At 41.1% G+C, this 25,914-nt stretch overlaps 1 protein-coding gene across 3 annotated transcripts in view; it reads left to right on the top strand.

Annotated features, from left to right (window-relative positions):
- The first annotated feature begins 10,502 nt into the window (after nt 1–10,502).
- The window catches only part of FAR1 (fatty acyl-CoA reductase 1), a 55,498-nt gene continuing 40,086 nt past the window's right edge, over nt 10,503–25,914 (top strand). Inside the window, exons 1-2 of one of the 3 annotated variants that reach the window (XM_040989075.1) lie at nt 10,513–10,628; nt 12,219–12,309. The gene's annotated coding sequence lies outside the window, so the exon portion shown is untranslated. Of the gene's footprint in view, nt 10,629–12,218; nt 12,310–25,914 lie in introns of all 3 variants that reach the window. The other 2 variants (XM_040989077.1, XM_040989076.1) reach the window with 2 other exon arrangements.

Raw genomic sequence — 25,914 nt, 5'->3', positions numbered from 1 at the left:
TTTATTTAATTCCAGGAATCCCAGGTCTGCCTCTGACCAGGTTGCTAGTCACACAGGTACCATCTGTCTCATTGAACCATCCACACCTGGTTCCACCACCACGCTGCTTTCTCCTACATTGTACCACTGACTTGGCTCTGAGAGAGGCCCATTCTCACCATCAGGAGTGGAAGACACTGTCATCTCAAGATGTAATTCTGTCATTTACATCGATAAGCATAAATAATATACATTCACGTTTACCTCTTGATTCATCTGTTCCATCCTACATTTCCTATCTTTTCCATGCAATCATATATTATATTTCCAAGTAAAGATACTTCAGTCGGCAAGGTTTTGAAGAGAAGATAAGCCTGAACGTTTAATTGTGGGAGTTGTGAGCATTTATATGATATCTAATACACAGATGGAATGAAGGTGACAGACTCAACCTTTATATCAAATTTTAGTCAAACCTGATCATTTTAAAACATATTTTAGAATATACATGTAATTGGAAACTGTCCTATTTTCTTTCCATACATTCCCTGGAGTTCTGGACCTTGCTTTTGTAAAGCACTTTTGAAAGCTACAAAATTCTAGTAGCTGGGTTCTGTATTGTGTACATTTAAAATGTTACTGCAATCTGTAAATCTGCCCTTCAAAGTATAGTGTATCAATTTACCAGGGGTTTATAAGGGAGTGCCTATTGTTTCGTATCCTTCCATAAAGTTTACAGCTTTGTTTATATACCCAGTGGTTTGTGGGGCTCATCTCCTCTCCTGAGGACTTGACTTTTGCTCTGTCTAGCTATCCTGACACACTATTTCTTCCAATCCTCACTTGCCACTATGATCCATAAGGATCACTGAGAATAAGATATAGATATAAGTGAAAATTGTCATTAATAGACCAGTAAATTATGGATTTAACTGTTTATTCTTCTCTGATTCTTGGTGAAAGTTTTAAACACACAAAGTTAAGATCTTGTAGCAGAGTTAGCTTTGCAGTACAGCATGGTATGTCAATGCTTAAAACATAACTATCCCACATCTGAGTGTGAGTTTGAGTCCTGGCTGTTCCACTTCTAAGCCAGCTCCCCAAAATGCCTGGGAAAGCAGTGGAAGATGAGCCCCTATCACCCATGTGGGAAATCTGGATGGGATTCTTGACTCGTGGCTTCCAATGAGGTTTAGTCCCAGCTGCTGCCATCACTTGGCAAGCAAACCAGCAGAAGAAACATCAAGGCCTCTCTCTCAATCTGCCCTTCAAATGAAGATTTATTTGGTCAGAGTTACAAAGAAGTCAGAGTTACAGAAAGAGAGAAATGCAGAGAGAGGGACTTTTCATTCACTGGTTTACTCCACACATGGCAGCAATAGCTACAGCTGGGCTGGACTGAAGCCAGGAGCTTATTCTGGGTCTCTCACAAGAGTGTAAGAGCTCAAGTACTTAAGCCATCTTCCAGCGCTTTACCAGTCATGTTAGCAGGGATCTGGATCAGAAGTGAATCATCTAGACACAAACCTGAGCCATATGGGATGCAGGTGCCGGCTTAACCTTCCATAGCACTACTCTGGTCTCATAAATAAATTTTTAAAAAACAGAATAAAATGATACAATAGTACCAGGAGTTTCTCAAACACTAACACCCTACTACCTAGCACATCAGTAGGCTATCAATAAACATCTGTTGAATGAGAACTGTAATCAAGTAGCCACATGACCTAGCAGCAGTCCAACTGGGTGCCTTTTATTTCTTCTTTTATCTTTGCTTTCCAAATTACTTGAGTTATAAGTCCTTACCCATTCCACCTCTGAGATAGCTTTTACAGCCCTGTCAATCTTTGCATTCCCAATACCAATGTCCTAAATTACAGATGTTTAAATCTTCCAAATTTTACTTTCCATTGTTTTACTCCAAGTCTTTCTCTTTCTTTCAAATCTACTTCCATATGGCCACTAAAGTTAGCTTTCTTAGAGTTCAAATAACATCGCTTCTCTTTATAAAAAATGTTAATATGGCCCACCTTACACAATTTTTCAATAATCTTGTTTTATCTCTATTTCAACTTCGTCTCACTATTTCTCATCAAGCACTCATTTCTTTCATCTCATGTCTTACAAAAATACCACATTTCAACTCACTTGTTGCTCTGCTGTGTTTAGTAACATTATACATGCACATCTTCTGCTTGGTAAATACTAATCTGACAATATCCATATTGTTCTTTGGAATTCAAGTAAAATATCACCTGTTCTGTCAAGCCTTCCGAGAATTTCCCAGGTAGTTGTTTCTCTGTGTATTCACAGAACTTTCTATTGACTTCTCCTGTAGCAACTGTATTTGATTGCGTATCTTTTTTACTGTTGTGACCACTGCTGTCTAATATAAATACAAGCTACCTGTAAGTTTAAATTTCCTAGAAGCCATACCTTAAAACACAGAAAACATATTTTTAGCAGGAAAAGCCAAGACACAGAGAAGGGGAAGAGGCATAAAGAACACCCATCTGCTGGTACATTCATCAAATATTCCAAATATCTGAGGTTGGACAACTGCAAAAGTCAAGAGTCTGGAATTCAACCCAGGACTCCCACAGGGGTGGCAGAAATCTAATTACTGGAGCTATTGCCCTGCCTCTCTGGGTCTGCACTGGAAGGAAAGCAGAGTTAGGATGTGGGAGTGGAACTCAAACATTCCAATGTGCCACATGGACCTCTTAGCCAGTGTCTCAACTATTAGGCGAAGTGCCTGTACTGATAATTTTGGTAATAAAGTTTTCTTAGCTCAATATACCTAAAACATAATTTCAAAATGAAACGACAGTAAGATTTATTATTGAGCTATTTTACTCTATTTTTAAACACATTTGTAAAATTTAGGTTTTTTTTAAAATACAGTATATTTTTTATTTTAAAAAAAGTTATTTTGGGCCTGGTGGCATGGCCTAGCAGCTAAAGTCCTCGCCTTGAACGCACCAGGATCCCATATGGGCACCGATTCTAATCCCAGCAGCTCCGCTTCCCATCCAGCTCCCTGCTTGTGGCCTGGGAAAGCAGTGGAGGACGATCTAAAGCTTTGAGACCCTGCACCTGTGTGGGAGACCCGGAAGAGGTTCCTGGATCCTGGTTTCGGATCAGCATAGCATTATTGGCTGTTGCGCTCACTTGGGGAGTGAATCATTGAATGGAAGATCTTCCTCTCTGTCTCTCCTCCTCTCTGTATATTTGACTTTCCAATAAATAAATAAATCTTTAAAAAAAGAAGTTATTTTATTTTGGTAATCTTTACATAGTTGTTTAGAGAACATAGGGTCAAGGGCTACAGGAATGTGGTAAGACCACTGTTTCCACATTCTCTCTCTCTCTCTCTCTTTTTTTCTTTTTTTGTATCTAGGGTAAAGGGAGAGATAAAGGGAGAAGCCCCACCCAGCCTCCTACCCTAAATACAGTACTTTTAATTACAGTATATTTGAAACAGCTTTATGTCCTGTGTTCAGCAGCCAAAAGTGGTTCATGGCTACCATTCTAGACAGCAGGTGTAAGCTTCAAGAGGAATAATAATATTTTGTTCATTTTTATATTCCAAGGTATCTAATCTGTAAGCAACACCTCAGAAATGCTTGCTAAATGAAATGCAAGATGATCAATGATTGCTTACTAACTAAAGGCACGGATAAGTAATATAAATGCTTATTCCTTTCCTTATCAGCAAATGTTTGGATGGCATTCAATGAATTCTAAATGGCTATTAACTAATTAGATAGCCTTGAGATAGTCACTTAGCTTCTTATGATGGCAACTGACTTATTTATGAAGCAAAAGAAGAGATGAACAGTGTGACTCTTAAAACCATTTCTAAAATATTATGGCCATAAATAAATGTAGAACATTGAGTCATGAAAACAGTGGATTGTGAGATGTGTAAGGCAGCAATGCTGTGGTAGAAGGGTGAATGCTTTGGAATCTCATCCAACAGTTAGAATTTCCCAAACCACTACTCAGTTATGAGATTTTAGGCAGTTTAATTAAAATCCTACATCTTTCATTTCCTCATCAGTAAAATGGAAGTAGTATCGTTGGGAGGCTTAATATTCATGTTTATTAAGTATATGCTGCATCATTTTATCTTCAAAAACTAGCAGACACTGCTCTTGGTTGTGGTAAGTCTTTTTCTTTACTTATTTTTTTTTCTAAAGATTTAGCAAATGCTATAGTTAGGGCTTACCACGTGTTTCACTGAATGTCTGAGACAGGTCACCATTTCCATTTCGGCTCCAGCAAACTGAGAAAAAGCTCTTAGAGAACTCTCCCAAAGCCCTCTCTATAGGAAATGAGAGTGCTGGGATTCCACATGCAGGAGTTCAGTTCTGGAGTCAAGACTCCTAATCACTGTATTCTCTTCTGCTCAAGCCAATCATTGCCACATTCATTAGAAAAGGCCTACAAACAGGCTACTCTAAAGGAAGACTATAGTTGAGAGAGTAAATGGCTTTGCTTATGAAGAAACTGTAATTTGTATATTGTTCTCAGGATAGTAAGAGATTAGCAACTGAGTCAAATGTGTTTTATTTCCTCCTCCAAGAGTCAGGTCTTTGTAGACAAGAAAAAAAATTTTTTTTTTCCACATAGGTGTGGTTTGGGACATTTGCTTGCAACTATATCTGGGAGGAGGCCTTCCCTAAGAAGCCCAAGGGTGTGTTGGTATTGACCTTAGAGACGTAGACAGTGTTCTCAAAAAGCACCGCCCAAAGAGCAGGAACAGGCGAGTCTGAGGCTGTAGCTTACAACTTGGACCTGCCATATGCTAGAGTAAAGATGACAGACTGATGATTCTCATTTCTGGGCATCTGCAGCAGCTCTGCTAAGATTCATGTACAGACAGAGTCAGTCTCTGTGAAGGGAAGGAAAAGAAAGGACAGGAAAAAGAATATTTCCCAATTCTCAAGGTTCTATTCAAAGGAGTCTCCCACTATGACTCTGCTACTCACAAAAGAAGGCCAAAACAGTGACAATCCTCAATCAGTTGTTCAAAGAACTTGGCCAGCATGCTGGCTCCTCTTCTTTTCACAATGATGCTTGGAGAACTCACAACAGATGATACTTGAAGCAATGTCACAAATACTGTCTCTTCCTCCCAAGACCTGTTAAGTAACACCTGGATACCTTTATCAACAAATAAGGTCTATAGGAGATAGCTGAGATGGAGGAAATCAATGGTCAGGACACAAAAAGTTTTACAAAAGCCAGAAATTTTACAGCTTTGCTTTTGCTCCATTCTAGATTAAACTAGCAGAGTGGCTTAGGGTCAAATCATTTGCCTCCAAACGAAAACCAAAGTTACTTCAGAGACCATTGAAACAACTAGGAGATTTTGGATTTATTTTCCTTTAAAAGTGAAGAAGGAAATGGAGTCACATGATCTAATTGACCAAACAGGCAATGGAAATACTAGCAAATATGTCAGAGATTTGATAGATTTTTATTTTTGTAATTTTTGTTCGCAGACTTAAAAAGATATATTAGTAGACTAACCTGGATGTCACGGTTGGTTGCAGGGAAAGTTAGAGATCGAGAGGAACTTGAGGGAAGTTGTGTAAGACCCATGCTACAGGACTGGCCTGATAGTTCATCTGGCTAACCTTCAACCTGTAAGTACCAGTATCCCATATTGTGCGAGTACATATCCTAGCTGCTCAACTTCCTGCTTATGGCTGGGAAAATAGTGGAGAACAGCCCAAAACCTTGGGATCCTGTACCTGCACCAGAGACCTGGAAAATACTCTGGGCTTCAGATCAGCTCAGTTCTGGCCATTGCAGCCATCTGTGGAGGGAACCCATGGATGGAATACCTTTCTCCCTCCCTGTTTCCTTCTCTCCACAAATCTGCCAATTCAATAATGGAAAAAAAAAGACACTATGCTATGAAAATGAATTGTCCTCACTATTTTTAACAGTTCTATTTATTTGCAAGCCAGAAAGACACATACACAAGCATATGCCCACGCACACAGACATACACAGCTGTTTCCATATGTTTGCTCACTCTTCAAATGTCCACAAAACCTGGTACTGGATCAGGCTGAAGTCAGGAGCTCCATGTGGATCTTTCACTGGGTCTCTCACTTGGGGCAGGAATCTAGTTGAGCCATTATTTGCTGCCTCCAGGTGTTTCAGCAAGAGTAGCTGGGCCTTAAACCAAGCACTCTAATAAGGCATGCAAGCATGACAAACGGTGGCTTAACCTACTGTGCCACACCACCTATCCCAAGAGTGAACATCTCTGATGTGCTGTAAATAGCTGTAACAGGTTTTCCATTGTAGCTACAGAGCTGCATTCCTTCTAATTATGTCAAAAAATTTAATGTGAATAATTAGTTTTCAATATCTTATATTTTCCATTGTCATAAATTTATAAAGATAAGGCATGATGAAGATAACTACTGGGCCCCGGGCAGGATAGCTTAGCGGCTAAAGTCTTTGCCTTGAAAGTGCCAGGATCCCATATGGGCACCGGTTCTAATCCCAGCAGTTCCACTTCCCATCCAGCTCCCTGCTTGTGGCCTGGGAAGGCAGATGAGAATGGCCCAAAGCCTTGGGACCCTGCACCCATGTGGGAGACCTGGAAGAAGTGGTGAGATCCAGGCTCAGATCGGCGCAGCACCGGCCATTGTGGTTACTTAGGGAGTGAGTCATTGGACTGAAGAGCTTCCTCTCTGTCTCTCCTCCTCTTGTATATATGACTTTGCGATAAAAATAAAATAAACGTTAAAAAAAAAAGAAGGAAAATAACTACTAATTCAGTGAGTGCAACGAGGGACCTATACATGTTTCTGTTGCTACTCATCATGAGGAATATAACTATGCATAACGATGCATGAGGCATGGTAGAAGATTCAAGGCTTTTCTATCCTATAGACTTAGATTTGAATCCCACTTCTGTTATCTAACAGTGCTGTGCAATTCAAGTTACTTGTTTAATTAAGCCTCAATTTCTCTTCTGTAAAATTCAGTTGCAGAGATAAATACCTGCACAGGGCTGCTGTGTGGATACAGTGAAGAACTAATCAAAATTTTGTTTTACAAGACTTTGATAAGAAACATACATTACATTGTTTAGAAAATGGCACATGCCATATGAAAAGTATTTCTTCAGAGAACAAAAGGTAGTATTTGCATAAAAATTAGTGTTTGACCTTACTTGTTTTGTTTCTGAAAAAGTTAGGGTATTCTGAGTAGCCATATAAGCACCACATATAAGTAGCACACATGTTATTGGTGTTATTTCCTTTGTAATCTAACCTATAAACCTTTTGGTTGCTCTAAACAAGCACATTTTGGTTTGGTATAATTTACCTTAGAACACTGTTTCCAATAGCATTGATTAAATTATGTATAAGTGTCTCATAAGTAAAAATTGTGATGCAATTGAATCTAATAGATGGCAGCCTAATTTGCAGGGCCCTTGATGAAGAGAGATGGGAAAAGAAACTGAATGAATTTTTGGTGTTACTATGTTTTCTAGTTTAAACTCTGAAGCAAAATCATTTACTGCCATTTATGAAAAGCATTTGATATTCATTTTTTGTAGAGATAGCATTTCTTTGGATTCACTTAAAATTTATGGAGATTCTAACCATACCGACATGCCTTACCCCAAGAACTTGTACCACGTTGGAGAGTAGCCTTTTATCTTATTTTAAAATCTTCCTGCTGAAAGTTCTTTGCCTTTTCTGGTCTGTGTATTTGCTGAAAGGCCGGAGAAGGGGGTGGAGGGTCTTCTTTGCTAGGAGCACACATCACACACACTGACATATCAAATAAGATGTCTGTAAGCTCTCCAGTGTAAAGCCATTTTAAAATCTATAATGGACAAATTAGGTCCATTTGGAACTGGACCAGATGAAAGCTAGGAGCCAGAATTTTTACCTGGGTCTTCCACGGAGGTGCAGGGGTCCAAAGACCTGGGCCATCATGCTTTGCTTTTACAGCCGCACTAGCAGGGAGCTGTTGGCCCCTAGTTCTAGATCTTCTAAAAAGCTTCTTCTACATCCATTACACTGGTTAGATGCTCTGTCTGTGGAGCCCTTCATCCTGCATTACAGTGAAATGGCTGCTCTCTCCAATGCACCCTGTATTTTATGGAAAATATTGCTTTATCCAAGTCTGTGTGCCTAGTCCACTGGCAAGTGCTTTTAAAAAGAGGCACTTGGGCCTGGTGCGGTGGCGCAAGTGGTTAAGGTCCTCGCCTTGCAAGCCCAGGATCCCATATGGGCGCTGGTTCTATCCCAGCAGCCCCACTTCCCTTCCAGCTCCCTGCCTGTGGCCCGGGAAAGCAGTTGAGGCCGTCGGCCCAAAGCTTTGGGACCCTGCACCTGCGTGGGAGACCCGGAAGAGGCTCCTGGCTTCGGATTGGCAAAGTATCGGCTGTTGCGCTCACTTGGGGAGTGAATCATTGGACGGAAGATCTTCCTCTCTGTCTCTCCTCTCTGTATATCCGCCTTTCCAATAAAAAAATAATAAAAATAAATCTTTAAAAATAAAAAAGAGGCACTTGTCTAGAAGTGTTTGGCCTATCGGTTAAGATGCCTGCATCCTACAGGGGGAAGAACTAGGTTGAAACTCTGTCTCAGCTCCTTGCTCCATCTTACGCTAAGGAACAATCCCAGAAGGCAGCAGAATGGCTCCAGTAACTGGCTCCTGCCGCTCTACGGAAGTCCTGAACTCAGTCCCTGGTTCCCAGATTCAGTCTGGGGTCCTTATAGGCATTTGGGGAGTGAACCAGCAGATAGCTTTCTCTGCCTCTCAAGAAAAACTATTAAGAATGAAATAATTTGCTCTTAGAGAAACATTATTTTTTAAAAGACATTTACCTGAACTAAACATCGTAATGATTACATAGGAAGATCATAATGTTTAACTATTTTTACTGATTGTCTACTTTACCACCTAGAATTTGATTTCAGGTGCTTATGTTTGTTCGGGGAACAAAATAGTTGATATTCTTTGAGAAACAGTTTACCTGACCCTGGCAGTTTCAGAATTCTGCCTTGGGATTGAGTTCTGGGCAAGCATGTCACATCTCACCTAAGGTAAGGGAAGCCAAGTGCTGCTTTGTGCTCTGTGACCTCTTGATCATGGCTAGTGCCGGACTGTGAGTTCCTCCATCAAACCAGGGATCCAGTCAAAGTTTTCTGGGCTCAGAACCTACGTCTGTCGCAATACAGGCCGTTGGGTAAGTTTTTGTGGTTTGCAGTTGGGTGCAGCACAACGGACCCTTTGGGCTATTAACAGCAGAGCCACTGAAACAAGTTCCACATTCCCACACTAAAACCACCGTGAAACAACTTGGCTCATCTTTAAAGTACCAACGAGTGTGTGTGTGTATGCGTGTGTGTATGCGTGTGTGTGTGTGTGTGTGTGTGTGTGTTGCCGTGCCAGCAGCTTCTGCTCATTTTTACCTCTCATAAATCCTTCCTTTTTCTTCCTCTGGTTTGCAGTTTGGAGTCATAGTTAAAATCCTGGTGAGGACTGTTCCTACCGCAGGCATCTCATGCAGCCCAACGCTACGGAATGGAGTACTTCCCACGATCCTGTTATTTTAAAAATGGAGTTGTATTGTAAACGTGTGTAGAGGACACTATTTTTTAAGTGTAGGGTTTGCTGAATCTTTACATATCCACACAGCCCTGTAAGTACAGCTAACTCCCACAGGGTTCCCCTGTATCCTTCCTAAGCAACATGCCCCCATTCTTCAGGGGTAAACCACTACACTAACTTGTCACCGTCCAACACTTCTGACTGGAATTATTTTGGAGGAAGTGGTGGCTGGGATGATGTGCCTGTCCCAGACACGGGCTCAGGTACCTACGTACTGGGCACACCACGTGTGTGTGCTGGAGGGGGGAGTTTCACATGACAGCAGCCCTCTCACCGACCCGAGCCTAACCGAGAGTTCTCCGAGAGGCCCGTGGTGCCCCCCGAGACCCACAGCGAAAGGCGCCCCGGGACCCACGTAAGCCAAGTGCCGCAGCACGCCACAATGGCTGTCGACGGGCTCCCCGCGCCGGCCTCGCCGCACGCTCCCCACCTTTCCAGCCGGCGTCCCTCCCGCGCCGCGGGCAGCCGGGCGTGGCCCTGGGCGCGACCCGCCGGGATGCGAGCGGCCAAGGGAGGCGCTCCTGAGCCCGGGATGTGGGGCGCGCGCCCATTGGCGGAGCTGTCCCCCCGCGGGCCGGTCGCCTCAGCGCCCACCTCCCGGCCCTCACTCCGCGCCCCCATTGGCCGTCCGCGGCCCACGGGCGCCCGCTCCCGCCCCCCTCCCTCCCGGATGGAAACCTGGTTGGGGAGTGGGAGGCCGGAGCGGGGAGGAGGGTGAGTGGTCCTCCGGGGAAGGGTGCGCGAGGCAGCCAATCCGGAGCAGACGTGGAAAAGAGGCGCCGCGGCAGCCAGTCCGAGCGCGAGGTGCGGTCGGGGCCGGCTGACGCGAGTGCGGGCCGCAGCCAATGGGCGAGCCACTGCCCGGCCGCTCTTCAGCAGCCGATCGGGGGCGGTGGAAGAGCGAGTGAGGAGAGCGCCACGGCAGCGGCGGCGCAGCCATCGCCGGACGGCCGGAGTGAGAGCGAGGCCCGAGCCTCTCCGTCTAGGTGAGCGGCGAGCGGCTGCGGAGGGAGAGGCGGGCTGCGGGCTCCTCCTCGCCACGCCCGAGCCGCGGCTGCGGGAGCCGCCGCCGAGGAAGGCCAGGCCCCGGGGAGGCGACGACCCGCCGCCCCGCCCCCGCCCGCCAGCTTCAGCCGGGGTGGGCTCTGCCACGCCGGGCGGGACCGCCGCCTTTCTGAGGGGGCACTTGGGGAGGGGCCTGGCTTGCAGCCGTGGGGCTGGGGGTGGGGGGCGCCGCCCGGGGCGGGAGGCCTCTTAGAGGTGGCGAAGGTGGGGAGGGGGTGCTTCCTGGGGGAGCGGGGCAGCCCAGGGAGGCCTGGAGAAGCAAAAAGTGATGGGGAAGGGGGTGATGCTCAGAGATGGATGCCCTGAGCGAAGGCGCGGGGCTGAGGAGCGCTGCTGGGCTCTTGGAAATGGCATTGATCTTAGAGACAGAGGAGCCGGGCCGGGGGTTAGTCAGCCGGGAGCGAAGGGAGAGCAGGCTTGGGCTTTGAAGGTTAAGGTCTCTGAACATATGGGGGACGCGTGGATCCAGAGTAAGAGACTTGCCCTGAAACCGAAAGGTGACCGAGGGGAGGTTTGAGGGGTGAGGCGTGGATGCAGGCTTTAGGACTGGAGGTGTGCTGTGTGGCTTCTTAGGAGAAAGTATATGAGTGCAAGGAGCAGACGAGGTAGATTGATGTGTGGGTAGCTAAAGGCTGTGAATCTTTTATGAGTCGTTGAGCAAGAGCAATTGTCCGTTCCTGCAGGGTCGGGAGAGTCAATCGTGAAACGCAAGTGTGCTGTGTGGGAAGGACTCAGACTCATTCATGGTTCAGATTTGTGAACTCTTGCAGGTCTTCCCACCCCTTTGGACAGTCTATCTGATTGCTCTTGGCCTTGGCGGCGCACAGGCTCCTTCCTGGAGGGGATGGCCCTAGTATTGTTTGCTCTTGATTGCTTGGCAATGAGGAACCCGCCTCCTCCTTTATGTTAAAGTATGTAGAGTGTGTTAGACGTCAGAATATACTGTCCAGAAAATCTGCCCTATGGGGGAGTTTCTCAACTCCGCTGTTGAGTGTAATACAGCATGCAAGTGATGCAAGATCTCTTATGGTAACAGCGGTGAGAATGATATAGCTGTAATTCTTTTATTGTATAGAAGCAACTTTTTTAATATAATGAGTTTGGCAAGGTGTTAAGCTTGTTGGGTAATTCTTCAGCAGAGGGGAAAGTTTGGTGCTAAGTAGGTTTAAAGTTCTTTTCGCTGGGATAGGGGTAGGGAGAAAGCCATGGTATTGACTTTCTGTTTGAAGATTGAAAGAGTTTTATTTGTGGGGTATGTTAAGAAGAAAGAAGGTGACCCAGTACCCTGATTCCTAAGGATTGAAATGGGAGAAGTGCTTTCCATCTGATGATAAGATTCTGAAAAGCCAAGGACAGAAACCAGAGAGAACATTTGCTGTTTAGGATATGTCCTTGTTAATTACAAAGAAAAGAGGCATTGTATTCATGGAGCATTGTTTGGGGTGTAGGAATAATTTTGTGGAAGTTATTTCTTTGTAACACTATTCATTGTGATAACATTTTACCTTTAGTGTAACGGAATACCTGAGTGCTGAGGCGCGCCTGGAGCAGAGGAGTAAACTCAGTGGTGTGGAGTTGATCAGGGAAGGTTTCTTAAAAGAGGTGAGTTTAGAGCCATCATTTGAACTAGGATTTTGGGTGGTGGGTTATTAAGGAGCCAGGAGTCCTTGTAGTTTGAATGTGGTACAAGCCACAATAGATAGGAATGACAGTGGAAGGATTTTAAAGGAGATAGGAAGATTGGAATGAAGATCTAAGGGTGTGGAAATCAGCTAAGCCTGTTCTTGCAGCTTAGTCCGTAGATGATGGTGCCCTATGGTGGTGTGGGAGAGAATTGGAATAATTGATGATAAATCAGCAGTAAAAGGAAAAGGGCAAAAAGTGTTTTTAATAGTTATAAGAATGTTGTGAAAACAAATTGTTTATAAGAGATGGATTCCATAGTACACCATATAGACTAAGAAACATCTTTTAAGTTCTATATTATGTTGAAAATAATGCGGATGTTACAGGGAGCTGCTCTGTGGCAGGCGTTGTTTTCAGCTGCTTTTGATTTTATTTTGTAGTTTGGGAGCTGAGATTCAGAGAGTTTTAACCAGTGTTCACACAGGTAGTAAGTGGCAGGTGAAGATGGACAGAGTTAGTAAACATTAGTTGGGCATCTGCTTGTTGCCAGACACTGTGCTCTGTGCTAGGCATTCATACTTGACAAAAAACCCCCCAAAATTTTAAGAGATTGTCAGGAGGTTATAAAAGATAATTCAATTATGAAAGAAAAGAATACTCATACACCATACACTGCTTAGAGCAATCTAGAATAGCAATAATTTTAAGGAAGAGAAAGTTGTTAGCAACAGAATAAGGGAGTCTCAGAACTGTGATTGAGAAGAAACCATTTAGTTAAATAAGGAAAAATGTATTATAAGTTTAGACTCAAGAAAGCTGGAATGGAGATTCTCAGGTAAGGTCTGGCAGTTACTCTTTAGTGGCAAGCACTCCCTCCAAATTTAAATATTTGGCACGATTGCAATGCAAGTATGACCAAGTCCATAGAAAAGATGATGCTATGGCTCCTTGTAATGTTTTAATCCTCAGTTAAAAAGACCATGGGTGGTTAAAGAATGCTTGTACTTTCAAATTTTTTCCATTTTTTTTTTTTCCCCAGAAAGAGCTTTTTTATGATTAGGAGGGGAAAAACACTATTCAAAGAAATGAACTAGTAGTGAGGGACTATGCGGCTAGGCAAGTCTGCACTTGGAGTAGAAAAAACTGAGTGACTACTAAATGTATGAGCCAGTTTGGTAGGCATGCTCCCATCTTGCAATGCTTGGATTCTTACTGGCAGAAACTGACACTCTACATGCCCAAAGAAAGATGACATTTGCTTAATCTGTGGGATCAAGTTACGAAAGCACCTGGATCATGGAGATTCTGAATCTTTTAAACATTTGTTTTGCTTAGAGATTAATACGTGAATTTAACTTTAAGAAGAAGACATTGAATCACTCCTAGAATTGAGTCATTTGAATAGTTTCTTTGGCCTCTTACTCTTCCTCCTTCCCACACGTTGTTTCTGTAGTTCCTCTCTTCAACATGACCTGTAAGTAGGCTTAGGGTTTCAGTTCAGTAAGTCAGAAGGAAGGTGCTGAATTTATATACAACTGATAGACTTCAACACTTACAAATTCATCCTTTTGTTTTCCCAGTTTGAAGGAAAGATAAGGAAAATAAATTTTTGTAATCAAGTAATTATTCTGAAGCAAACTAATAGGATTTTCCTTATCATCAAAACAGAGTCTTAAATGGACAGGAAGGAGGCTTGTAAGTCAGTCTAGTTTTTAGTTTAATTTGGCCCATAGGGGTTGTGGGAGGAAACTTGATGTAATTCTTGTTTCATCCAGGGACTGCATTTAGGCCTTAAATAAATGATCGTATATAGTTGTCATTTGATTTCTCTAATGAGGGTTCCGTTTTTTACGAATAAAGAGAAAGAGTATCAGAGAAGTGGTAGAGGAAGGATTCAAGCTGTGTTTCCAGCTCCAAAACTCATGCATCTGAGACAGATAGCATGCTTATTTGTATTTGTGTCTACAGTTGAAAACATCCACATGACCTCAGGTGTTCGATAACTGTTAGCACTCCCTGTGATTTTACCTTGTGATACTGCTTCCAAATAAATCCTAGTGATTTTTGTGTATTACATTGTGCATTATTTATATTTTCTTGCTTTAGAGGTACGTTTTTCCTTTCTAGTATTTTTTTAAATGTTTATTTATGTTACAGTCCCTGTATGTCAAAATATATGAAATTGATACTATTAATAGCAAATGTGGAAGTGTAGTGTTTACTTAAAAATCTTCATGCATAACATCTTACCGATTTGCTGCCTACATTTTCCTTACCCTCTCTGCTTTACCCTTTGCTCTCACATGTGAAGTATTAATAATAAAATAACTCATTTCTCTTTAAGTAGTTAATATTATGGATTAGGACGGAAGGCTGTGGTATAGAAAATTCTTAACTAACTGTGAATCAGCAGGTTTGTGTTTTAATTTGGTGTCGTTAGTGAGTTGAAGGCAACTTAAGGCAAGTCACTTCCCCTGTCTGGACTTTAGTTTCCCCATCTGCACAATGGAGGGGGAGGGTAGCCTTTAAAGTCCTTGACCTCTTTCAAACATCAAACTTGGATTTCTTAGGTATATACTACCTTTCTTTAAAACTGAAGTGTTGCTGCTTTTCTGCTATTTTTTTTTTTTGTCCTCTCCTGCCCTTTTTGTCATGGATTGTTAAGGGTGTGGTCAAATTTTTATTGATAGAGGATAGATTTGTTTTTGATACCTTACAATTATCAAGACAGCTCATACTAGGAAAGTATATGCCCAGTAATTTGTAATGAATGGATGGAGTATTTTTTAAATGTACTCATTTTTATTGGAAAGATTCACAAAGAGAAGGAGAGACAGAGAGAAAGATCTTCCATCTTCCATCCGCTGGTTCATTCCCCAAGTGGCCACAAGGGCTGGAGCTGAACTGATTTGAAGGTAAGAGCCAGGAGCTTCTTCCAGGTCTCCCACATGGGTGCAGGATCCCAAGTCTTTGGACTGTCCTTTACTGTTTGCCCAGGCCATAAGAAGGGAGCTGGTAGGGAAGTAGAGCAGCCGGGACATGAACCAGCACCCATATGGGATCCCTGCACATGCAAGGTGAGCCACTAGGCTACTGCACCAGGACTAGGATAAGTTTCTTTGGAAGGTAATTCTGCCTAATGAAGAAATAGGCACAGTAAGTTAGATTCTTCTGCTCTGTGATGGTCAGGTATATGAAGAAGAAAAACCTTGGGATCTGCCCTTAAGAAGGTCTCTGTTATTCGTAGGAGAGACAAACTTTGTGTTATGGAAAATAGCAAGCAGTAATAGGTGTGAAGATCTTGAACTTTCAGAGCTTTCAACTATGATCAGTTGCCTCATCTGTATCTCTAACCATTTCTTTTCTGTATTTTGGAGCTAATCTGTGGATGATTTTTACCAATTTACCATACAGTATGACTACATGTTTAACCAGATGAATTGGAAATTTGTTCATATACACGTGCATAAACTGTAGCAAGATTAGCTACTGAAGAGCAGAGAGGTAGTGTGGCTGGGGAGACTGATAGTGTATAAATGAAACCGATTTTAGCAATAGTTGATTATATCCAGAGTTGGTAGTAGAGACTGTTAGATGGAAACTGATAATTTTGGAAGGAAAGTAAGTTTTAGAAAAGTGGAAATGGAGAAAAAGAACATTTAGGCAGGGATGAAGTGGGGATGATCACCTGGATCAAGAACACAATAGAAAAAACCTTACGTTGTCTTCATATCTAAATCTATATCCCTGTGTATCTTAGACCCCCAACAAAATGTTACTGATATTGTGTACATATTTCATCAGTTCTTGAAAGCAACCTCTCACTACTGCTGGAGACCAGCCCCAGCTGACTGAGAGCTTGCAAAGGATGTGTGGATCGGCGAGATGATAGCAAGGGATAAGACACGGACCACTATGACTTGATGCTCATAATGGACAACTCCGAAAAGTTGCCTTCTTTATTTATACATAAATCATCACAAGTTTTTGCACAACATCCAATTGTTTCATTTTTCATTACATCATGGTTATGAAAATGCAAGAAGCAATCCTAAAAAATATTTTTCTATTTCAAAGAAAACATTCTTAGCAAACCATTACTCATTGAAACCTGCAATCACCTGGCTGAAGCCAGAAACTCCACGGTTGGCAGCGCATGCAGTTACATAGTGACAAGTGGTTTACTTATACTCAAAATCAACGTTTACTAAACACAAACTAATATTGATTAAGATATTAAGAATACAGAATTAAAAGATCATAAATGAAAGGATTTTATAAAAGCATATAACATAGATTATTTACTAAATCTTATTATCAAATCATGCATTAATTACGGTCACCTTCACCTAGTGCTGATTCAATTGTTTTTTGTTCTTTTGTTAAAGGGCAGTGAAAGGGATCAAGGCAATTCAGCTAATCTACAAACAGAGGGCCTTTACAAGAAACTTTCTTTCATCTATATAAACTGTTTTCTTTCCCTAAATATAAGTGCCAATATAAGATTGAGATTTTAAGCCAATTTGAGGGGGTTCACATTTATTTCCTTATAAAAGATGCCCCATATACTTTTGCTTTCTATGATAAGAAACTAAAATGCGTCATATCATGTGTTGTAACAGTTTGAGGTGTATGGTAAACAAACTCTTTTGCCATCTGTTGCAAGATATTATCAAACCATTTCTTAAGGAAAACATTACCAATACTAGGGCAAATTTCAGGGCAAAAGTGGGCACATAACAGGATGTTTGGAAACATAGTGGGCTCAATTGTACTATTGTATACTTTTAACTGTGTGTCATAGCCTTATGTTACTATAGGTGTTTTTATCATAACATGATAGATCAATTTGAGGTATCATACCAGTTACAGGAATCACTTCACATTAGCAGAAAAACAACAACAACACCTCAGAAGAATTCTATGAAACATCAGAGAGGTGATTGAATTCCATGCAATGGGTGAGGCAGCAATGAGGTGACCAGAGACATTCTGCCGGGCCTTGCCTCGCAGCTAGAAACTCCTTGCAGTCTTGCTAACTGAGGAGCGGTGCTCATTACCACACCCATGCCACCCGACCCAACTGCATGGCTCCCCACACACTACATTACAAATTAGAGTACACTGCTTTGTGACTGTATGATTGTTCTTGGTGAGTTATTTGGAACATTTTAAAAAAGCTTTCTAAAGAAGTTAATGTTACAAGTACTCATAGGTCCATTCTGGCTAGTATTCTGGAAATATTGGCAATTACAGTCCTTCAGAAATCCTTGAATTGAGAAAATTCATATGATTATAATATTATAATATGCTGAGAATAAAATCTGAAAGTATGTTGCACTATAGAATACTTGTAGTCAAAGTCAAAAGCCCCTCTGAGCATCTCAAAACTTGATGCTAGCTTCTCAGAAGGTCCGTGCATGCGCTTAGTTGTTCATGTTAAGTTCAGGGGTTTATTAAGAATGCTTTCAGATATCCCTGGGGGACTGTGCATAACTCACTTTTTAAATGTGTAGGCAGAAAGCATACTGCTGAAATTTCTGTATCTCTGTTCACAGTTTGGAAACATGTTTTTAATTATAAGGCATTTCTAAATTATAAAGCTTTTTATGAAAATCCCTAATTGAAATGATTAGACGAAATCTTCGTTGATTTTATGATGAAAAGTAAGCTGTAGCCAGTTAATGTATATCTAGGAATAATTTTACTGAAGATTTAAAAATAGGCATAAAGTACTTTCTGTAATGGATATTTCCATATGAAATTAACAGGAAAAAGAGTGCATTGCATAAGAATGAATAAATGTGTAAATGTGGAGTCTTTTTAGTCTCCTAGGAGTAAAGAAAAAAAAAAAACTACTTACATTTAGACACTAAGGATCTGTGGAAGAAAGGACCTGTTAGAGTATTTTGAGGTTCACAGCTGTGGTAGATTAACTCCTAAACATAACACAGGGTATTTGGCTGACAGAGTTGTTTTTCAGTGGAGCCCTGAGATCTTAAGTATATATTACCCACTTAATTTAAAGGTCTTAAAAGTTTGAGGCTTGTCCTTAGGATCTAATCATAAGGCCCAACTCAATGGCTCAGTGGCTAAAATCCTGGCTTTGCATGCGGTGGGATCCCGTACAGGCAGCCAGTTTGTGTCCCGCCTTCTCTACTTTCCATCCAGCTCCTTGCTTGTGGCCTGGGAAAGGAGCAGGGAAAAGAGCAAAGCCTTGGGACCCTGCACCTATGTGGGAGACCCGAAGGGGGCTCCTGGCTTTGGGTAAGCTCAGCTCTGACCTGAGCTGACCATTTGAGGAGTGTGCCAATGGACAGAGGATCTTTCTCTGTAAATCTGCCTTTCCAACAACAAAATGTATAAATTTCTAAAAAAAAATCTGTGTATTTTTACTGGAAAGTCAGATATACAGAGAAGGACATACAGAGGAAGATGTTCTGTCCATTGATTCACTCCCCAAGTGGCCGCAACGGCCAGAGCTGAGCTGGTCCAAAGCCAGGAGCCAGTAGCTGCTTCTAGGTCTCCCACATGGGTGTTGCGTCCCAAGATTTTGGGCCATCCTTGACTGCTTTCCCAGGTTACAAGCAGGGAGCTGGATGGGAAGCAGGGCAGCTGGAATATGAACCAACACCAATATGGGATCCCGGCAAGGCAAAGACTTTAGCCACTAGGTTACAGCACCTGGCCCATACTTTTTTTTTTTTAAAGATCTAGTAGTAATTATGATTACTGGCATAAGCAGAATCCTCAGGACATAGGAGCAGGTGCATCAGCTGATAATTGTACATTTGACTGCCAAGCAGTACACAGGTTTGTTTGAGGATAATGTTTATTAGGTGAATTGCTTTGCAGTGATAACCCTGTGACCTAGTACAGTTAATAATTCTCTGAGTGTCTAGTGTACAACTAGGAAATAACTGAAACCTAGTAGTAGAAATACAGGCTTTGAGAGCCAGAAGATTGTACAAGCAGTGATCTAGCCTCTCCTTTCAGTGCATTGAACAAGTGACCAGAGAGATGAGTGCCTTGCCCAAGGCCAAATTGGTTGGCAGTCCCAACAGTGTGGTTATTCATTTCTCAACCCGAGTTTTTGTAAACCTGTTATTTATTTTGGCTGCCTTGTTTCCAGATCAGTATCTGAGTAGGAGTATCAACAGTAGGGCTTTTAGCATTGTGACTTTGGGAAATCGAATCAAAGTTCTCTGAATTTTTATGCTCTAAATGTTTTTACATTGTTGTGCATGTTTTTGCCCCATCCTTAGCACAATAACCTGGCAGTTACAAAGTTTGCTTTGGAGTAGAGCTCTTAGTAGTTTAATTGAGTTCAGTAGCTGGAAACATACTGAAAATCCATCAAGCACGTCCCTCATACTTTTTTTATTCCATTTTGTGTTAATCTCTGCCTGACTAAAATTGCATGCTGTATCTATTACCTGGCAATGTTTTAAACATAAACTCGGGAAATATTTTTGATCGGAGGGTTTTTTTTGCATGATTTAGTTTTTTAAATTTAAGACATTCCTGGAAGCTCTTCCTGCCCACTCAAACCTAGGAGGTATATTCTTTGAACGTGCACGTTCAGAGAAGCTTCTCTGGCTCACACGACTGACTCAGATTCAGTTTTGCCACATTTGGTTGGTGTGGACCAGATGGCTGAGCGCTCCTCCCTAAGTGGTGATCTGGATGAGACACTTTAGAGTGACTCTCAAGGTTTTTCAAAAAAGTCCTGGCCCTCTGATTGAATATTCCTTTAGCTCAATAATTTCCACTTTCTGGTGGAATAATAGTAATTCTTTATCAAGGTATAAGCATTTTGTGGAAGAGAAGGATTTTCAGCACTTAGGACTTGAATAGTTCCTAACTGGGTCGCAAGAAAATGTGCTTGTCCTAAAGTATAGATTCATTTAAAAAAAAAAAAAAGAAAAGAAAAAACTCAAGTCTTAGTGATGCAGTTGTGCTGTATGTTTTGTAGGTTTAATAAGCAATTCACCGGCCTGGTGCGATAATGTAGTGGTTAAGGTCCTCACCTTGAATGCACCAGGATCCCATATGGTCGCTGGTTCTAATCCCCGCAGCTGCACTTCCCATCCAGCTCCCTGCTTGTGGCCTGGGAAAGCAGTGGAGGACAGCCCAGAGCCTTGGGACTCTGCACCTGCGTGGGAGACCCGGAAGGAAGTTCCTGGCTCCTGGCTTCGGATTGGTGGCCACCTGGGGAGTAAATCATCAGATGAAAGATCTTCCTCACTGTCTCTCCTCCTCTCTGTACATCTGCCTTTCCAATTAAAAAAAAATAAGCAATACAAAGTGAATTGATATGATTAAGCTAAAGGTTTTTAGTGAAAAAGCAAGAATAATGATATTTGAAAAGCATGACCAGCTAAATGGTGGAATTCCGCCTTTGGACTGTGCAAATGTGCTAGAAGAGTTGCAGCAGTGTTGGCTGCAGCAGCCCAACTTAATAGTTAAAGATACATTGAAGTCATTGGTACGTTCTGCTAATATAGCCATGTTTGCAGTTCTTGAAAAGTAGCTAAGTGATGTCTTCGTAAAGAGACCTCACAGATCAAAAAAGGCCATGCTTTCCAAATCAGTTGTGGTCTCTGGAGGTTTGACCTATTTTTGGAAAATTGTTACCTTGGGTGGCTGGTAAGGTAACTGTGATTTTTGTGAGCAGTGCTTTACTACCTGTATTGAGAAATTTGTGAAAGACTGGACTAAATTAGAGTTCAGTGAGTTTCTTAACATCTTTGATATGCTAGTAAACTTTATTTATTTTTTTTTCAGCTTCTAGAGAAGTTTTAACTTTAGTACTAGTAAACTTTGTTAATTTAGAAGGTTCTAAAGTGTATGGTTTCCCAGCCATATTTACCACAAATACTACTGTGGAGGATTTGGGTCTGTTTTTAGGTTCTGCTGTGAAAATAGATTTAAAAAATAGTAGAAGAAAATGACACAAGAGAAATATAATAAATAAATACTAACAGTGTACACAGCTAAGCAGGAGCCTTAGAGCACTTTTCTACTATTAAGGCCAATCTTTGGCAGTATAATCAGAGTGAGTCTTAACTGCTTCTGTAATCAGCAAGATATCTTATTCTGCCACTTTCTTCTGAAAGATATTTATCTCTGTGAGTAGGTTTTGGTAGTTTTTAATTATACTGAACATGACACATAATTAGTAACTTACCTGAGTCAGTTTATGGGTAAGACTACACGTAGCTACATGTAATGGTCAAGGTAAATAAGCATGGTACATTTTCTGTAGGATCAGTGAAAATTTAGTAAAATGAAGTATTTCAGTCTTAATCATTAGGTATATTAGGAATTCAAGTATACAACTTTGATGAATCTTTTAGAAAGCAAAATAGGATATTTTGATTTCCTTCTGTGTTTGCAAAGTTGAAAAGCTGTATCTTTTGTAGTGCATTAAAAGTATTAGTAAAACTTTGTATATTGGAATGCTATCTCTTTGAGTTGAAAAATATTGGGATAAAAAGTTCATGTCTTAATTTGAAGGGATTTTTATTCAGGTAACTATAACTAGTGTCTGTATCATAATTATTTGTCTGAAATTACCTTTTAAGAAAAATTCTTTGTCCCTAGGATGGAATTGTGTTTTTCCAGCCTTGGAGTGATTGTTCATCTCTGCAGTTTAAGTAATTGCTTGCCTTGTTGGACTTTGGGGACTTCTTGCTGTTTATTGTTTACTGTCACCAGGCTGTGTGTTAACAAGAACACAGCCCTTCTGTTGGCTTTACAGTGGAGAAGTTACTCTCTTGGTACAGGCCTGAGGACGGAAACAAAGGAAAATGGGTATTACCAAAAAAATTTAAATCTTCTAGTCCCCGGATAATATTAATGTCATAGAATTCACATTTTTTTTTTTTTTTGCATTTCCTCTCTGATGGAGTACAACTTGACTTTTTAAGGTGTGTCTGTGCTTTTTACAAGGAATTCTGAATCTGATTTTCTTTAGTACCTAGGTAGCATTTTAATTCTGAAAACATCGTGTTACATTGAGTAGCATCAGTGTATAATAAATGTGCAATGACCTAAGAACTAATAAACTTACTTGAAATGAGGCAGTGGGGTATGTATATTTTTTCAAGGTGGTTATGCACAGAAGGAAGTATTCTTAATGCTGACATATACAAAGTAAATTTTATTTGGAAGAGAAGAAAGTGAGCATGTGCACACTTGAGTATAGGTTAACCCACACCGATATCCAACATGAATAGGCAGCAGGCCAGAAGGAGGAAGGGAGTGGGAGATGAGGAAGCTCAGAGAGAGCAAGCACCAGAAGCTCCTCTAGTTGTGTCCCAGCACCTCCTTTTATGAGATGTAGGGGTTTACCCCCTCAGGCATGGAACTTAATAAACTTCCACATGGAGCTTAATAAGCATTTCCATGGCATTTTCTCCCTAAGACCTGGACCAAACTGGTTCATATCCAGGGGGCGCATTTTGATTGACAAGCAAACTAGAATTACACAGGGAAGTGGGGATAACAACTCACAGATACCTCCAGCTCAGCAGATCTTAAACTAGCTGACTGCCAATACCGTATCTTGAGATTTCACTGCCTAGAAGTCCCTTACACAGTCGGTGAGTAGGATGCAGAGTTACATACTGGTGTCTTAGTGCCTGTGTGGGCAGACAGAGTGACCATCATGTCTAGTTCAAAGAATGCTTACAACAAAACTGGACACTAGCACATCTCATGGCAAAAAGAATTGTTATACAAGATGCTAGAGCTGTTGTTTTGCTTGTGGAAAATGTCTGCTAAACTTTATTTTTCACAAAAGGAAAAAGGAATCCACAGCTTGACTAGAATAAATAATCTATATACTTTGAGTTTGCATTTTCTTGTTTATAACTTTTTCCTTTTAAATTAGGTTTAAAATTGTTTTTTGAAGATTTTTTGGAAGGAATTATAGAGAGGAAGACATGCACACATACATACACACACAAATAAGGAAAGAGATTGAGATCCACTGATTTAATGCGTGAGTGGACACAAGGCTGAGGCTGGGCCAGGCCAGAACCATGAGTTAGGAGAATCTTCTGTATCTCTCACGTGGGTGCAGGGCTATCTTCCATTGCTTCCCTGGACCCTTAGCAGGGGGCTGGGTCACAAGAGGAGCAGCTGGGACTTGAATTGGTGCTCCCTAAAGGCTACCAGGGTTGCATGCAGCAGCTTCATATCACTAGCTCCTGTAGCTTACTTCCATAGAGAAGTTTTCTTTTATGTTAAGACTCCATCAAGACACAAAATAAATGATTTCCATCTAAGATGTGTACGTTTTCTACATCACCAGGCTAAAGCTAAATACATATAAACAACTTAAATTGTTGAAAACAAGTTGTATAAAAGGATTTGAGTTACTAGAATGCAATGGAAAAGGCACTTAAACCATTGGTTCCCAGTGTACCTCCAGGTGGGAATCTTACCAGAAAAGAAAGTCATTGTATGCAGTAGAAGCTTATCTACTCCAAGTGGCAACTGCTGGTTGGAGCTCACCATTAATTAAGCAAAAGAAAGTATTCAGTAAATGAGATTATTTGGTAAATAAAATATTTCAAGATATAAAGCTTACAGGCAATATTTTTGCAAGGTTTTCAGTTAGCTAAATATGTTGTAATGCTGTGTAACAAATAGACACTATAGAAGGCTATATAGATTTGGACTAAGTTCCTGCACAGGGCCCAAAAAGATCTTTTGAAAAATCAGAATTACAAAAATAACAGGCAAGTTTCCCAAATGGGCTGGTTTCATTTGGTGCAATAATTAAGTTCCCTCAGCCTTTTATACAAAAAAGGTAACATTAAACAGTCTTTCTGTTACTCTTCTTGAACCTGTATTTCAAGGCAAGTAACATTGAAATGACTAATATGCCTTGTTTCTGCTTTCTTTAGCCCTCTCTGTCTCTAAACATGTTTGTTTGTGTCGTCAGAATACTGTCTCATGGGATGAAGCATTGATTGATTCTAGAATTCAAAATAAAGCCAATGACGTTAGTTAAATTGTTACAGTTTTGTCCTTTGAGCGGGGAAGTAGATCCTTCTTGGATTAGTAGTTGACAATCTCAGGAGTAACAAGCAGTTATATCACCTAATTCCCTTTATGACAGGTGTGTGTTCTAAAGATGGCTGAAGTTTTATTTCCCGTCTCATGTGTGAACCTGTGTGGGTAGACTTTGCTCTCTCATCCACAGATGGGTTTAAGTCCCCTCGAATTTAGGTTTACTTGTTTCCAGCAAAATATGCAGTTCCCACTAGTGTAACTTGTAAGACTAGGTAGGAGAGATGAGAGCTTCTACCTTACTTACTAGAATATTGGTCAGTAAGTCATTATTAGCAGTTACGTAAGCAATCTGATTAGCCCAGGGTACTTCATCAGAAGAAAAAAAGATATCGAGTCCAAGAGGTAGAGCTCTTCAACTGCAGTGGCATTGCTGACCCTTTCCAAATGTGTGACCCAAAATTTGTAAGAGAACCACGTGAAATTGTTTAAGAATGATTTTTGTTAAATAGCAGTAGATAACCAGAATGCTGCTTTTCTTGAATCTGCTGCTTTATGTTGAAATTTGATCATGTGCAGATATGCGTGAATTTGTGTATGCCAGTGATTTGTTCTTAAATATATATTGAATACATACCATATTTTTATCTTTCATTCTTTTAAAGGGTGCCTGTGTTTGGCACAACAGTTGAAAGACTGCCTTGAAATGCCCAAATTTTATATTGGAGTGACTTCCACTTCTGATTCCATTCTGTTTCGAGCTTCCTCTAATTTGTAAAGCCTGGGAGGCAGCTGATGATGGCTCAGTTCCGCGTTCTTGCTGCTACAGATTGATTTAGAGGAACTGAGCAATGCGTTTTAAAGTCTCCAGATCAGGATCTGCCGGAGACCAGCTCCAGCCGAGTTTGTAGCTCCAGGAAGGGTGTGTGGAGTCAGTGAAAAGGAGACACGGAAGCAGTCACTTGGTGCCCTCTGTCAACAGCTCAAGAAGCTGTCCTTTTTATTTACTCACATACATCACAAGCCTCTGCACTAACATTTGGTTGTTCTGTCTTTAACTTCATGACTAAGTGGACATGCACAGGAGTTTCACTCTTTTATTTTTTACTTTATGGTTAACCAGGTGCTCTGAAAGATAATTCTGTAGGATAATATAATCATTGTTCTTCAAAACAAGCCATTATTCATTTTTCAGTGGTAGCCATTGGGTGACAGGCAGGACTCCGAGGCCAAGCTGCGATTACCTACTCATCTGTAATACATTGCCGCTATATTTCTATTTATACAACTTACCTACCAATTAAGGGGAAATGCATAAAGATTTTTCACAAGGCAAAAAGCATAAAGATCCGAGACAAAAGTTTAAAATATTAAGCCCCCCTGTAACTACAGGCTCTATAACCCCACATAAAGTTAAGCAATAATTAAAAGTATATTTCTATAATATTAATAAAAACAGCCTTTAATTCCTCTAGCCAAAAATCATAAAAGTGGCAAAACAGATACATTTTCTATGCTCCAAAGAAATTGCAAAGACAGGCTAGCCTTTAAGGTCAC

Source organism: Ochotona curzoniae, unplaced genomic scaffold (assembly GCF_017591425.1).
Source record: "Ochotona curzoniae isolate NIBS_2020 unplaced genomic scaffold, NIBS_Ocur_1.0 contig_517, whole genome shotgun sequence".
Lineage (NCBI taxonomy): Eukaryota > Metazoa > Chordata > Mammalia > Lagomorpha > Ochotonidae > Ochotona > Ochotona curzoniae.
The sequence above is the reverse complement of the archived record's forward strand: the minus strand, read 5'-3'. Positions and strand labels throughout refer to the sequence as shown.